This window comes from Nicotiana sylvestris, chromosome 3, assembly GCF_000393655.2.
Source record: "Nicotiana sylvestris chromosome 3, ASM39365v2, whole genome shotgun sequence".
NCBI lineage: Eukaryota > Viridiplantae > Streptophyta > Magnoliopsida > Solanales > Solanaceae > Nicotiana > Nicotiana sylvestris.
In genome coordinates this window covers 193,285,738-193,298,683 of record NC_091059.1, presented here as the reverse complement: position 1 = coordinate 193,298,683, position 12,946 = coordinate 193,285,738, and positions in this window count along the sequence as shown.

Here is a 12,946-nt window from a genome sequence, read left to right as displayed (position 1 = left end):
TGTTTTACATCTAGGCAAGCCTTAGGTGCTAAATTTGTCAAAACTGGAAACATGCTTCTTTATGCTGCTTTATCAACTGTTAAAATCAGTAGGCAAGCCTGATTCAGACTTCTTTTCTGAGTCATGTAATAAATCTTATTCTGTTGTTATCACTTAGATACCATGCATAAGATCTGAATTTAGACCTTAATTGTGTATGAGTCATGCTGTTTATGTGCACTGTATGTGGAGGTATATTTGAGCCTTTCGCTTGTCTTCCATGCTCCCTTTAATTGAAGTCTTACTTGTTATTATATGTCGCCTTAGTATTTTGCCTTTAAACTTAAAGGTCTACCTAGAACTTCCCCCTTTTATAGGATATGAGTCCTAAATTCCTCCAGGACTGAAAGGAAGGGATGGGTAACAACATGCAATAGGGGTCGAGACCAACCCTCGCTTTAATTACCTTCACGGGGCGGGAAAGGATAGATATGAATATGATGACTGGTACATTAGTACCACGTGTAGCCCCTCTCTGAGGAGTGTCATACTGGGTATTGCATTGATGTGATCCATATTATAAGCAAACCTAGGTCACCTCCCTTTACATTCCCAAGTATGTTTAGATTGCAATTCTTTTCAAAATCTTGCCTTTTATTTGTCCTTTTTCAAACACTTGTGTGTCTAAACTTAAATCCCCCTACTATTTGAGCCATACTTGTTTGTTTGCTACTTGTACAAATTTACAAAAACTGTTTGGCTGGGAACCACACTAGTGGATCCTGAGGGGTGCCTAACACCTTCCCCTTAGGGTAATTTCAAGCCCTTACCCTATCTCTGGTTACCAAACGTAGTTATAAATGAACCTTATAGGTGCCTTAATGCACCTTAAATCGTTAGGTGGTGACTCTTCAACATTGCAAACCCCCTTTCCAAAGGGAAAGAGTTGTCATAACCAAAAATGTCATGAACCCGATTCCGCGAAGGAAAAAGGGGGCGCGACAGGTGCCTTTCCTCCCTTTTTGGTCGTTGGGTTTGTGTGGTGATCATTGTTCTGCATTTTGTTTCTAACTTCTCCTTTTTTTGTCAGACCCTCGTCATAGAGATTGAGCGAGAGTGTAGGGAGAGGAAAAGGACGGGCCTTTATGAGAAGATGTCATCCAAATATCAGCAGTATCATGCTAAGTATCGTGCGATGGCCGACATTTATCATCAGGACCTTGAGTTTCATTTGTTTCGCGAGGGGCTCAAACATTGAGAGGACCAACTAGAGCATAAGATCGAAGATTTGAGGGAGCGGGATAAGGAGCTCATGAAGGTTGTCGCCCGTAACATTGAGCTCGAGGCTTCTCCTAAAGTGAAGGATGATGAGCTCGAGTTGAGCAGGGGGGTGATGGCCGAGAATGACAACTTGCAGGCGAATGTGGCCAGCTTGACCGCCGAATCGAGTGCAAGGGCGGCAGAGGTAGAGGGGATTAAGGGCGAGCTGAGCGTTAGTACTGATAAGTTGACGGTAGCTATTTCTGGAACTGCTTCTTTGGAGGATACCCTCTGTGTTTGTAGGTCGGAGTTGGCTGAAGAGAAGGAGGCCTCTAGTCGTAAAGTCGCGGGGCTTGAAGGGCGTGTCAAAGAGCTGGAGGCGGAGATGTCTACGTTAAATGGACAAGTGGCCTCGCTGAGGACGGAGGAGGCAAGTCGATATTCTCAGCCTTCCACTTCTCGTGCCTCAGCCGATCCGGTCATTGTCACACCTCCTTTTTCCGCACCCGAGGGGCGTAGGGGAGTTTTTTCCAATTAAAGGACAATCGAAACGGGATTGGTTTAATTATTTCAGAGTCGCCACTTGGGAGATTTAGGGTGTCCCAAGTCACCAATTTTAATCCCGAATCGAGGAAAATAATGACTCTATATTATAGTCTGCGTACCAGAAATCCGGATAAGGAATTCTGTTAACCCAGGAGAAGGTGTTAGGCATTCCCGAGTTCCGTGGTTCTAGCACGGTCGCTCAATTGTTATATTCGGCTTGATTATCTGATTTTATACAAGTATGAACTTATGTGAAAATTTTGACTTTTAACCGCTTTATTATTATTATTTTTACAAGAATGTGAACATCGCTTAAAACACGTCTTTGGACTGCGTCACATGAAATGCGCCCACAATCCGGAACGCATTTTATTTGATGTTTTGAGATTTGGATTTGGGTCGCATGAAATGCACACCCGAGCTTAAGAAAGTAAATTATTAAACACGCGCCTAAAGAGACTATCGTGTTATTATTTTGGGAAGGCCGTGAAATTCGCTAAACGGCCTTCCTGAATTCTAAGTAATTTAAAACAAGTACTTACTGAGGGCCCCGCAATTTGTGTTTTTATTCGGCGAGGCTCATCTCATTCTTATTTTTTAAAAATGAATTTGCAGCGTCATGAAGATGCATCTCAGACCACGTCACAGTCAATGCTCCCGTGATTAGAGACACATTTCGATTTCGCTGAGATTTAGATTTGGGTCACATAAATGTGCACCCGAGTTTAGGAGAATTAAATTATTAAAGGCGCGCCTGAAGCAACTAGCGCATTATTATTTTGGGTAGGGCCGTGAAACTTGCTAAACGGCCCGTCCCGGAATCTAAGTATTTAATATATACATTTAGAGGGCCCCGCGGCTTGTGCATTTTTTCTTTTCTTTTTTTTTCTTTTTTTTTTATTTTTTTGCGAGGCTCGTCTCATTTTTACTATTTAAGGGCAAACTTAAAACAACTACGATTTCCTTCTTGTGAAGCCATCCGAGATTAAACGAAAAAACGATTCTAACAGATAATAATATCCATGGTAAAAATGAAAAATAGAATAACCTCGTTCATATGCTCATATTTACTTTAAGCATGCAGTAACCAAACATAAAATACCATTTTTAACACAACAACAAAAATTGCATCGTTGACATTCATAAATATAGAATATTTTCATTTATTGCCTTGAATCATAACATGCGAAACGAACAAAATGAAACAAAGGACGAAGAACACCAACCTTCGAACCTCGACAATCCTAGAATGACAAACAGTGCTTCCTACGGAACTCGAACCGGACTTCACTGATCAAGGAACAACAACGAAAACTCGGAACGACCTCGACGTTCCGGACCTCGACGAACAACGACGACCTCAATGGAGACTGAAACCTCGGCCAAGACTGCCAACGCACGAAATGTTGGTTGCTGCTGTATTTCTGTTTTTCGACGCAACAGACTGATACGCGAATATGAAGCAAAAGGGGTCGTTTGGATGCTGGACTGGGGACTGCGAGCTGGGCAGCAACAGTGGGTCGTCGGGGCGATGGGGAAGGTGAAGGAGTTGGTGTTTTTGCTGGACGTGAGAAGGAGGGGGTTCGACGAGCAGGTGGGTTGGTTGAAGGTGGTGTTTGGGAGCTGAAGGTTTGACGACGATGGTTATGGAGTTGGGCTGGGGGAGGTTAGGCTAGTTGACGGAGGTGGAACGATGGTGGGTTCTTTGTTCTTGACAGTAGGGTTTTTCGACTAGTTTGGGTGAGGAAGGAGGTGGTGTTTTGTGGTGGGTTGTGAGGTCGTTAATGGTGTTTGGGCGATGGTCTTTGGACGGTGGTGAGACGGAGGGTCTCGACTGGTTTTCGGCGTCGGGGGGGGGGGGGGGCTGGTTGGAAGCTGGTGGGGTTGCGGACGTAGGTGGTGATGGCTTGGAGGTGACGGGGTTCGACTGGAGTTTTGGACGCTGGGGGAGGTCGTCCTGGGTTTTTTCACGCTAGGGCTTCTTCTTCTTGTTGTTGAAGAAGAAGACGATGAACAGTAGTCATTCCCCTTCAAAATTCAAAAAAATCCCCCCTGTTCCTTTGTTTCACCCGTGTATTTAGCATGGGTTTTGCCCAGAAAAATGAGCCCACGCGTGGTGGGGTTCAAGGCATATGTCCCCCACGCGTGGTGGGGTTCCCCACGTGTCCTGGACACGGTTTATTATGGGCTAGGTCCGAAAATTAGGCCTAAAACCGGGTAGTTTGAACCCGAATATTATTCTTTTGCCCGGACCCGAGAAATAGGAACACGTTGCTTAACTAGTCCTATGTAAGTAAAATAACTACCAAAAATAAGACTAGTATTTAAACAAAACTATATCTTTTTAAATATTTTTTCAAGATTTAAAATAGCTACAAAATATTAATGAAACTATTTTTTTGTAATTTTCGTTTTAAATATTAAGATAAAATATGAGGTAATATTTTTGTATTTTTCAAAGTTAAAATGACTATAAAACCTTAATAGAACTATATTTTATTTATTTTTTTGTAATTTTCGAAATTATATAAATAATATTTTTTTGTATTAAAACGACTTCAAAACATTAATAGAATTATATATTTTTTTTGTAATTTTCGAATTTATATAAAGTACTAAAATAAAGTACAATTTTTGTATTTTTTTAAGTTTATGAGAAATACATAAACTAAAATTATATATATATTTTTTTTTGTGATTTTCTTTTTTGCAACGAAATAAAGTAAAAATAGTTAAAATAGCTATACTAGACCCAATTTCACATATTCACGCTAAAAATGTGAAAATTCTCGGGGAGGGTCAAAAATCACGTGCTTACAGCTGCCCCTCTTTGACTGGAAACACGAAGAGTTTTCCGACAAAGAACGACTAGACGTGTTTTTGACCCGACCATTACTTGGACGGACTACACTTAAGGAAAGGGAGGGAATGTGACCGAGCCCTGGTATCTGAGCTGCCTACATATCCTTGGTTATACAGGAATCAGGCCACGTGTAGTTCGGGATGAGAGAGATAGTGAAGTGTACCGAGGTGAAGAGCCGATCGAGGTGCCGTTCCGTTGAGGTTCCGGTCCGCGGTCCTGTCATTACAACAAAAATGAAAACTGAAAAAGACTAACTAAGCCTATCAGCTACTAGTTACAAGGATTCCTATCTCTTAAGTCTTCTGAAACTTGGTCTTGAGTCTTGAATGGTGCTTCATACAGACTTTGGATTTGAACCTTGACACTTGCTAGTTGTAGGTGCTAGTTCTTGAGCAGACCACATTTGTTCTCCACTTCCGTAATTTGGGCTTCTCTTTCTTCTTCTTTTTTTCTTCTTTTTTCTTGTTTTTTTTTTTCTGTGACCAGCTTCTGTTGATCATCCCAGACTATTGATTCGCGTTCTTGAGGCGAGCTTCTATCTTGGATTGAATGCTGGGGATTTCTGTTGTAATCCTTCTGCTTTCTAGTGGGTCACTGCTTGATCTTTGATAGGCGGACTCCTGACTTCTTCGATCTTTGACATACCACAAACTCCGTTCTACAGCCGGGTCCCTGACAATCAAAACAAACAAAACAAACAAAATTTCCTAACCCAGTTTGTACTGGGAAGGTTTGTGAGTTGTTAGCAAAATCGTAGCCCACTGATACTACTGGTGCAGTGCTGAGAGTGAACTAAACACTAGATTAGGATGTATTCCCTTGTTATGCAGGTGGGCGCCTAACTTCAATGCTTGAAATGTAAGGACTGAAATGTATTCCTCTCGTAATACAGGTGGGCGCCTGGCTTTAGGAAAATGACTTCTTTTTTTTTTTTCAAAATGTTTTTTTTTTAGCATCTTAGGAGAAAGATTCATCAGACTAAGATTTTGATCCTAGGAGAGGGTTCGTCAGACTAGGTCTCTATCTTAGGAGAAAAATTCGTCAGACTAAGATTTTGATCCTAGGAGAAGGTTCATCAGACTAGGTCATTTTTTGTTTGTTATCTTAGGAGAAAGATTCATCAGACTAAGATTTTGATCCTAGGAGAAGGTTCGTCAGACTAGGTCTCTATCTTAGGAGAAAAATTCGTCAGACTAAGATTTTGATCCTAGGAGAAGGTTCATCAGACTAGGTCATTTTTGTTTTTTGGTTATCTTAGGAGAAAAATTCATCAGACTAAGATTTTGATCCTAGGAGAAGGTTCGTCAGACTAGGTCTCTATCTTAGGAGAAAAATTCATCGGACTAAGATTTTGATCCTAGGAGAAGGTTCGTCAGACTAGGTCTCTATCTTAGGAGAAAAATTCGTCAGACTAAGATTTTGATCCTAGGAGAAGGTTCATCAGACTAGGTCATTTTTTGTTTTTTGGTTATCTTAGGAGAAAGATTCATCAGACTAAGATTTTGATCCTAGGAGAAGGTTCGTCAGACTAGGTCTCTATCTTAGGAGAAAAATTCATCGGACTAAGATTTTGATCCTAGGAGAAGGTTCATCAGACTAGGTTTTTTTTTTTTTTGGTATCTTAGGAGAAAAATTCATCAGACTAAGATTTGGATCCTAGGAGAAGGTTCATCAGACTAGGTCATTTTTTTTTCAAAACAACTTAGGAGGAAATGCATCTCATATGGGTAAAACTTAACTTTGAGGAAATGCGTCTCCTGTGGGTACAATAAACTTAGGAAGTGCGTCTCCTATTGGGGATAACTATTCTTAGGAAGTGCGTCTCCTACTGGGTGAAACTATTCTTAGGAAGTGCGTCTCCTATTGGTACAATGGATCTAGGAAGTGCGTCTCCTATTGGTAAAACTTAACTTAGGAAGTGCGTCTCCTATCGGTGAAACTTTTTAGGAAGTGCGTCTCCTATTTGTGAAACTTAGGTTAGGAAGTGCGTCTCCTATTGGTACAATGGACTTAGGAAGTGCGTCTCCTATTGGTGAAACTGATCTTAGGAAGTGCGTCTCCTATTGGTGAACCTATTCTTAGGAAGTGCGTCTCCTAATGGTAAAACTTGAACTTAGGAAGTGCGTCTCCTATGGGTGAAATGAACTTAGGAAGTGCGTCTCTTATGGTGAAACTGAACTTTAGGAAGTGCGTCTTCTATGGTGAAACTGACTTAGGAAGTGCGTCTCCTATTGATGAAACTTGCTTAGGAAGTGCGTCTCCTATTGGTGAAACTTGCTTTAGGAAGTGCGTCTCCTATTGGTGAAACTGAAACTTAGGAAGTGCGTCTCCTATGGTGAAACATATCTTAGGAAGTGCGTCTCCTATTGGTAAAACTGAAACTTAGGAAGTGCGTCTCCTATGGTGAAACATATAAACTTTAGGAGGAAATACATCTCCTATGGGTAAAGACGTGGAATGTATGCCTCTGTTATCTGGGCGGGCTCCCAACTTCAACACTTAAAATAAAAGGACTGAATGTATGCCTCTGTTATCTGGGCGGGCTCCCAACTTCAACACTTAAAATAAAAGACTGAATGTATGCTTCTATTATCTGGGCGGGCTCCCAACTTCGACACTTGAAAATAAAAAGACTGAATGTATGCCTCTATTATCTGGGCGGGCTCCCAACTTCGACACTTGAAAATAAAAAGACTGAATTTATGCCTCTGTTATCTGGGCGGGCTCCCAATTTCAACACTTAAAAGTAAAGACTGAAACCAACATATCCTATTTGAGGGCGGATGAACCCAACATATCCTATTTGAGGGCGGATGAACCCAACAGATCCTATTTGAGGGCGGATGAACCCAACAGATCCTATTTGAGGGCGGATTAACCCAACAGATCCTATTTGAGGGCGGATGAACCCAACAGATCCTATTTGAGGGCGGATGAACCCGACAGATCCTATTTGAGGGCGGATTAACCCGACAGATCCTATTTGAGGGCGGATGAACCCAACAGATCCTATTTGAGGGCGGATGAACCCGACATATCCTATTTGAGGGCGGATTAACCCAACATATCCTATTTGAGGGCGGATGAACCCGACATATCCTATTTGAGGGCGGATGAACCCAACATATCCTATTTGAGGGCGGATGAACCCGACATATCCTATTTGAGGGCGGATGAACCCGACAGATCCTATTTGAGGGCGGATGAACCCGACATATCCTATTTGAGGGCGGATGAACCCAAAATATCCTTAAGACTTGAAGATGTCCTACCTTGAATACTTGCTGGGGATTGGGATGAGTTTTCCCTTTCTACCTTCCCCATTTATTATTATTATTATTATTATTATTTTATTTTTTTTTAATTTTATTATTATTATTCTTTTTTTTTATTATTATTATTACTATTATTAGCTTCCTCCTTTGAAGACTAACCGCTGAGGATACCGACTTTCCAACCTCGTGTTGGACTCCTCGCAATCGCTAGGGATAACACTGTTGGGGAATCATTTACTTACCTGTTGGGGGTAAAATGTTATCAGCTGAGGGTACCTGACTTCCAGAAAATTTTCTAAATGGAAGGAAAATTTTCTGCCCCAGTTTGATAATATCCCTTGTGGCATGCAGTTCTGGCATCAACGCCATTTCTTTTACCTGTTTCAAATCAAACAAAAACTGTTAGTTTAAAACGTAGTGGTTGGTTGTGATACTCCTGCTGGGATGGTTTTCCCTTTCTCCCTCCTTGCTCTGTGTTCCACAACTTGTTGGGGATGATATTATGTGTTGGGGATAACCCCTTCCAGCTGGGGATATCCATCTTCTTTTGTGGCATAGCTCGGAAACTGGCATTTTCCCGACCTTTTAGTTTAGTATGGATTTCGCCAAATCATGCTCACTGTTCTCCTTGCTCTGTTCACGGGCCTTGTCTTTGAGGTTTATAACCTTGGTTTTGGCAAGGATATCCCTCTTGATGCTCGTCAATCCTTTTGTCAATTCCCTTTGCTGGGGATATCTTTTTTGACACTGGCCTCGCGCTTGTTCCTTGCTGACTATACCATTTGGATATACTAGTCAGATCTCATCTTGGAAAGCTGATGGCATATTTTTGAAGTCATTTCATACTTGTTCTGACCGGACAGACTCTATTGGGGAAATTTTTTGTGAAAGGAGAAAAACAACAGAAACAAAATAAAAGACAAAGGACATGATGACTCTTTTACAAAAGAAACTATAAATAAAAACCTATCAAACGCAGATACCGACTCTAATGGCCATGACATGCGTATGTGGCCTATCCTCTACCGTCAATCATCTTTCAAGATCTTCCATTGGCGATTCCCCCTCTGATTCTCAATCTTATTCGACTTGTAGTGCCCGAAGGGTTTTCACTATCAAGTCTCTCTCATTTTGGTTTTCTCTCAGCTTTCATCGCCTTATGGTGCCTGTGAAGGTTTTCACCGATAAGACTCTCTCATTTGTATCACTTTCCAGCTGGGGATTTGGAGTGTCGCCGGTATGACTCTTTCTGCTGGAGATTAGAGTCCTTTCTGCTGTGGAACAGAATGTTATGTTCGCCGGTAAGACTCTTCATTTGTCTGACTTGGCATCTTTTGAAGACTGATCGGAAGGTCTTTCTTTGGACCGTAATGTGGGTTTTTGGATTGGGCTAGAAAGAAAGGGTATTAAAGGCTCAAAAATGCATTCATTTTGGGTTATTAATTACAACCTTCGGAATTAGATTTATTTACATCAAACGCAACATCTGCCCCAGTTTCTTGCTTGGGGATATTTTAATTGTTTTTTTTTCATTTTTCAAAACTATGACCGAGCCGTGAAGCGCCTACGTATCCTCTTTGAGGAATCAGGTCAAACGTAGTTCCCAATTCCTCTTTTCATTTGATTTTCTTTTTTTTTTCTTTGTTATCAATTTCTTTTCTTTTCTTTTCTCTTTTTTTTCTTCTCTTTTTTCGTTTTGTTGTTTTCTTTCTTTCTTTTTTTTTCGTTTTGTTACCGATTCCGAACGAGGGGTATGAAAGAAAAATAAATAAGGCTCAAAAGGGGTAACGAAGGGTAAAGTGTTTGGGTAGCAGAACAAAATGCCTTCGTCATTCCAGTCTTCAAAGTATGCCAAATGCAAACAACACAATTTAAATTTGTAGTCTCTTCTGATGGTGCTTGGACTTTGACAATTATATTCAACATTTGCTTTTTCATTGGTCCTTTCTAAAGCACCGTTGGGCGATACTCTCATTATCATGAACGCCCCTCATGCCAATTTGGCGAATCTTGCTTTTAACGGTTTTTCTTCATATTTTACTTGCCCCAGTTCCATATGACTCGAGCTCTGAATAATCTCAACCGTCCTTATTTCCTTTAAATGGTCTGGTCACCTTTTCGGGGTTTTATGATTAACTTTTAAGATTAGGCCCAAACTGGGTGCGCATGTCATGTCCCTAGAATCGACATCGAACAAAAATGGTAAAAGGACTAAACAATAGGATGACTGGAAATAATAAAAGACCGGACTTTGTATTAGACTACCGGTGAAATGGTTTAAATAACAAAACAAACAAAATAATCCAGAACAAAATCCTAAAAACAAACTGGACAAGACAACATCCGACTCATAACCCTAATAATCCGAACAACAGAAATGACAGCATAATGAGTCACCACAAGCTTCTCTCTTGCTGACCAAAGAACAAAACGTCCCCCCACTTTATCAAATTGGCATTTTAGCCACTGAGCATTGCAACAATACTACCGAGACCATTACCAGCTTCAACCTCATCAACCTCTGTCGGCAAATTCTCGAGGAGGTTCGAGTGCTCCATGTCACTGTTATTAATCGCAACCCGCCCTTCTCGGATCATTTTCTCTACTTCCCTTCTCCAACTATGACAGCTCTCAATGTGGTGCCCTATGACATTGGAGTGGTAGGCGCATTGCGCTGCCGGATCAAAACTTCTTGCAAGTGGATTTATAGTGCATGCGGGGAGTGGCTCAATCAAACCAGCATGCCTCAGCCTTTCAAACAGACTGGCATAAGATACCCCGATGGGGGTGAGAGCCTTTCCTCGTTTCAGCAACCTCTTCATTCTTGCATGTTGACAAGGCCGGAAACCTGATCCAGATGGCTTTTGATGGGCTTGTATGAGTGGGTAAGCATTTCGTGGAGTCGGGTCCCTGGGAAGTGAGGTATGGCTTTTGAGGTCGCGGGGAAAGAAATGGTGTTGGGGAGCGGAGAAGCATTGAGGAGTGATAGAGCTACTCGGATAGCTGGGAAAGCTGCCATAAGTGGGTTGGGATGGAGAGTATGGGGGATCTTCCATTATGGTGCTGGGTGCTTGGGAAATGACCGAGCTCAAGAGACTTGGCGGTGGAGGGGGTGGTGCTTTTCCCGTTATCCATGCCTGATACATGTCTGCCACATGTTGTCTCAGCATTCTCACTTCTTCTACCAACCCGCTGTTCCATTCGATCAATTGTTGTCGGTCATCAGTACCGACCCACTCGGTTCTGCGGTTCTGAGCCATTGTCCTTTGATTTTGCTTTGCAGGGAGGAGTTACCACAACCAACCACTTTTCTATATATGAACACAGCAAAGAGAAGCCATCAACGTTAGTGTTAGGGCATTTGACAGACAATCATATATCAGAGATACAATGCGCCTAAGCAGTCAGACAATTGTGCCCCTCTGAAAATTTCCCACACTTTCTTTTATTTATTTATTCTTTTTTTTGTTATTATTATTATTTTTTTTTTTAGTGGTGGTCGAATCTTATGGAGATTGCCTACGTATCATGTCCCCGCATGAATCAGACCTTGCGTAGTTCGGACCAAAGATAAACAATACTCGACATTTTTTCTCAATTTACAAATTGAAAAATCAAACAAACCACATATTCTAATTAAAGATTCATAAACTCAAAAACAAAAGGCTAGCTCCCTTTCTCTGTTCGACAAATGCAACCAAATGGTTATTTTTGCAAATGTGGCCCCTTCCAAATTTCACATGAATTTTGAGGCCGGGGAGGATTATTTATGACATTTTACAAACTTGTCCATTCTTTTACGAAAATAGCCTTTCGACAACTGAAAGAAACTCTAAGGCTATTTCGGCAAGAACGGTTTAAGACGCGGCCGAAACTGGCTCGGCTTATTTTATTTTTCATATATTTTTTGACTAAACATCCAAACGGCATTCACCCGACCGTTGACTCTTTGTTTTTTTTTTTCAAATTATGATAAGAACCTTGTATTGCAAACACGGCCTTTCGACGTCTCGGGGACGAAGCCTTTTAAGGCTGTGTGGGTCAACTGGGCCAACAATCCTAATCATGACCCAAAGGTGGCTGTTTATGCAAAGTCAGCCTTCCGGCGTCCCTTTCGGGAACATTCGGCTATTTATGACAAAGTAGAATCACCTGGCTTATTTATGACTCTTTTGTCGTTTTTCAAATTAGAAAACTCAATATTGCGAACACGGCCTTTCAACGTCTCGGGGACGAAGGTTTTTAGGCTGTGGGGGTCAACTGGACCAAGTTTTTTTAAAAAATGACCCAAAAGTGGCTGTTTAGGCAACGTCAGCCTTCCGGCGTCCCTTTCGGGAACATTCGGCTATGTCTTGATAAAACAGCGTCACCCGACTTCTTTATGAAATTTAACATATATATTTTGCTATATTTTTTTTGTAAAAGGGGAAGTTGGACATTACCCGACTTATTTATGAAGAAAAAAAAATCTTGACATGTTTTTTTTTATTATTATTATTATTTGTTTTTTGGCGTTTTTAGCAAAAGGTGGGGTTGGACCCGATGAGGGTTGCCTACGTATCTCACATCCGGTGAGAATCAAACCCGCGTAGTTCGGGCGAATAAACTATTTTTGAGAGGACCCTTTTCCATTTTCTATATTTTTTTCTTTATTATTATTTTCACAACAAACAAATAGACTATTATTCTATTATTTTTCATTCATGGTAAACAAACGAATTAACGAAAAACATAAAACATTCCTTCTTTTTTAGAAGGTGGGGGTTGGACCCGATGAGGGTTGCCTACGTATCTCACATCCAGTGAGAATCAAACCCGCGTAGTTCGGGCAAATAAGAATAAGCAGGCAAATAATAATAAGCAGATGAACTAACTTTTTTTTTTGAATTTTCGTTTAAAAGAACTACTTTAAAAGAAGTAAGGAAATATTATTTTTTGATTGGTTTTCTTTTTAAAAGAAAGACTAATATTTTTTGAATTTTCGTTTTTTTTTTATTCTAAAGAAAAGAAGAAAATATTTTTC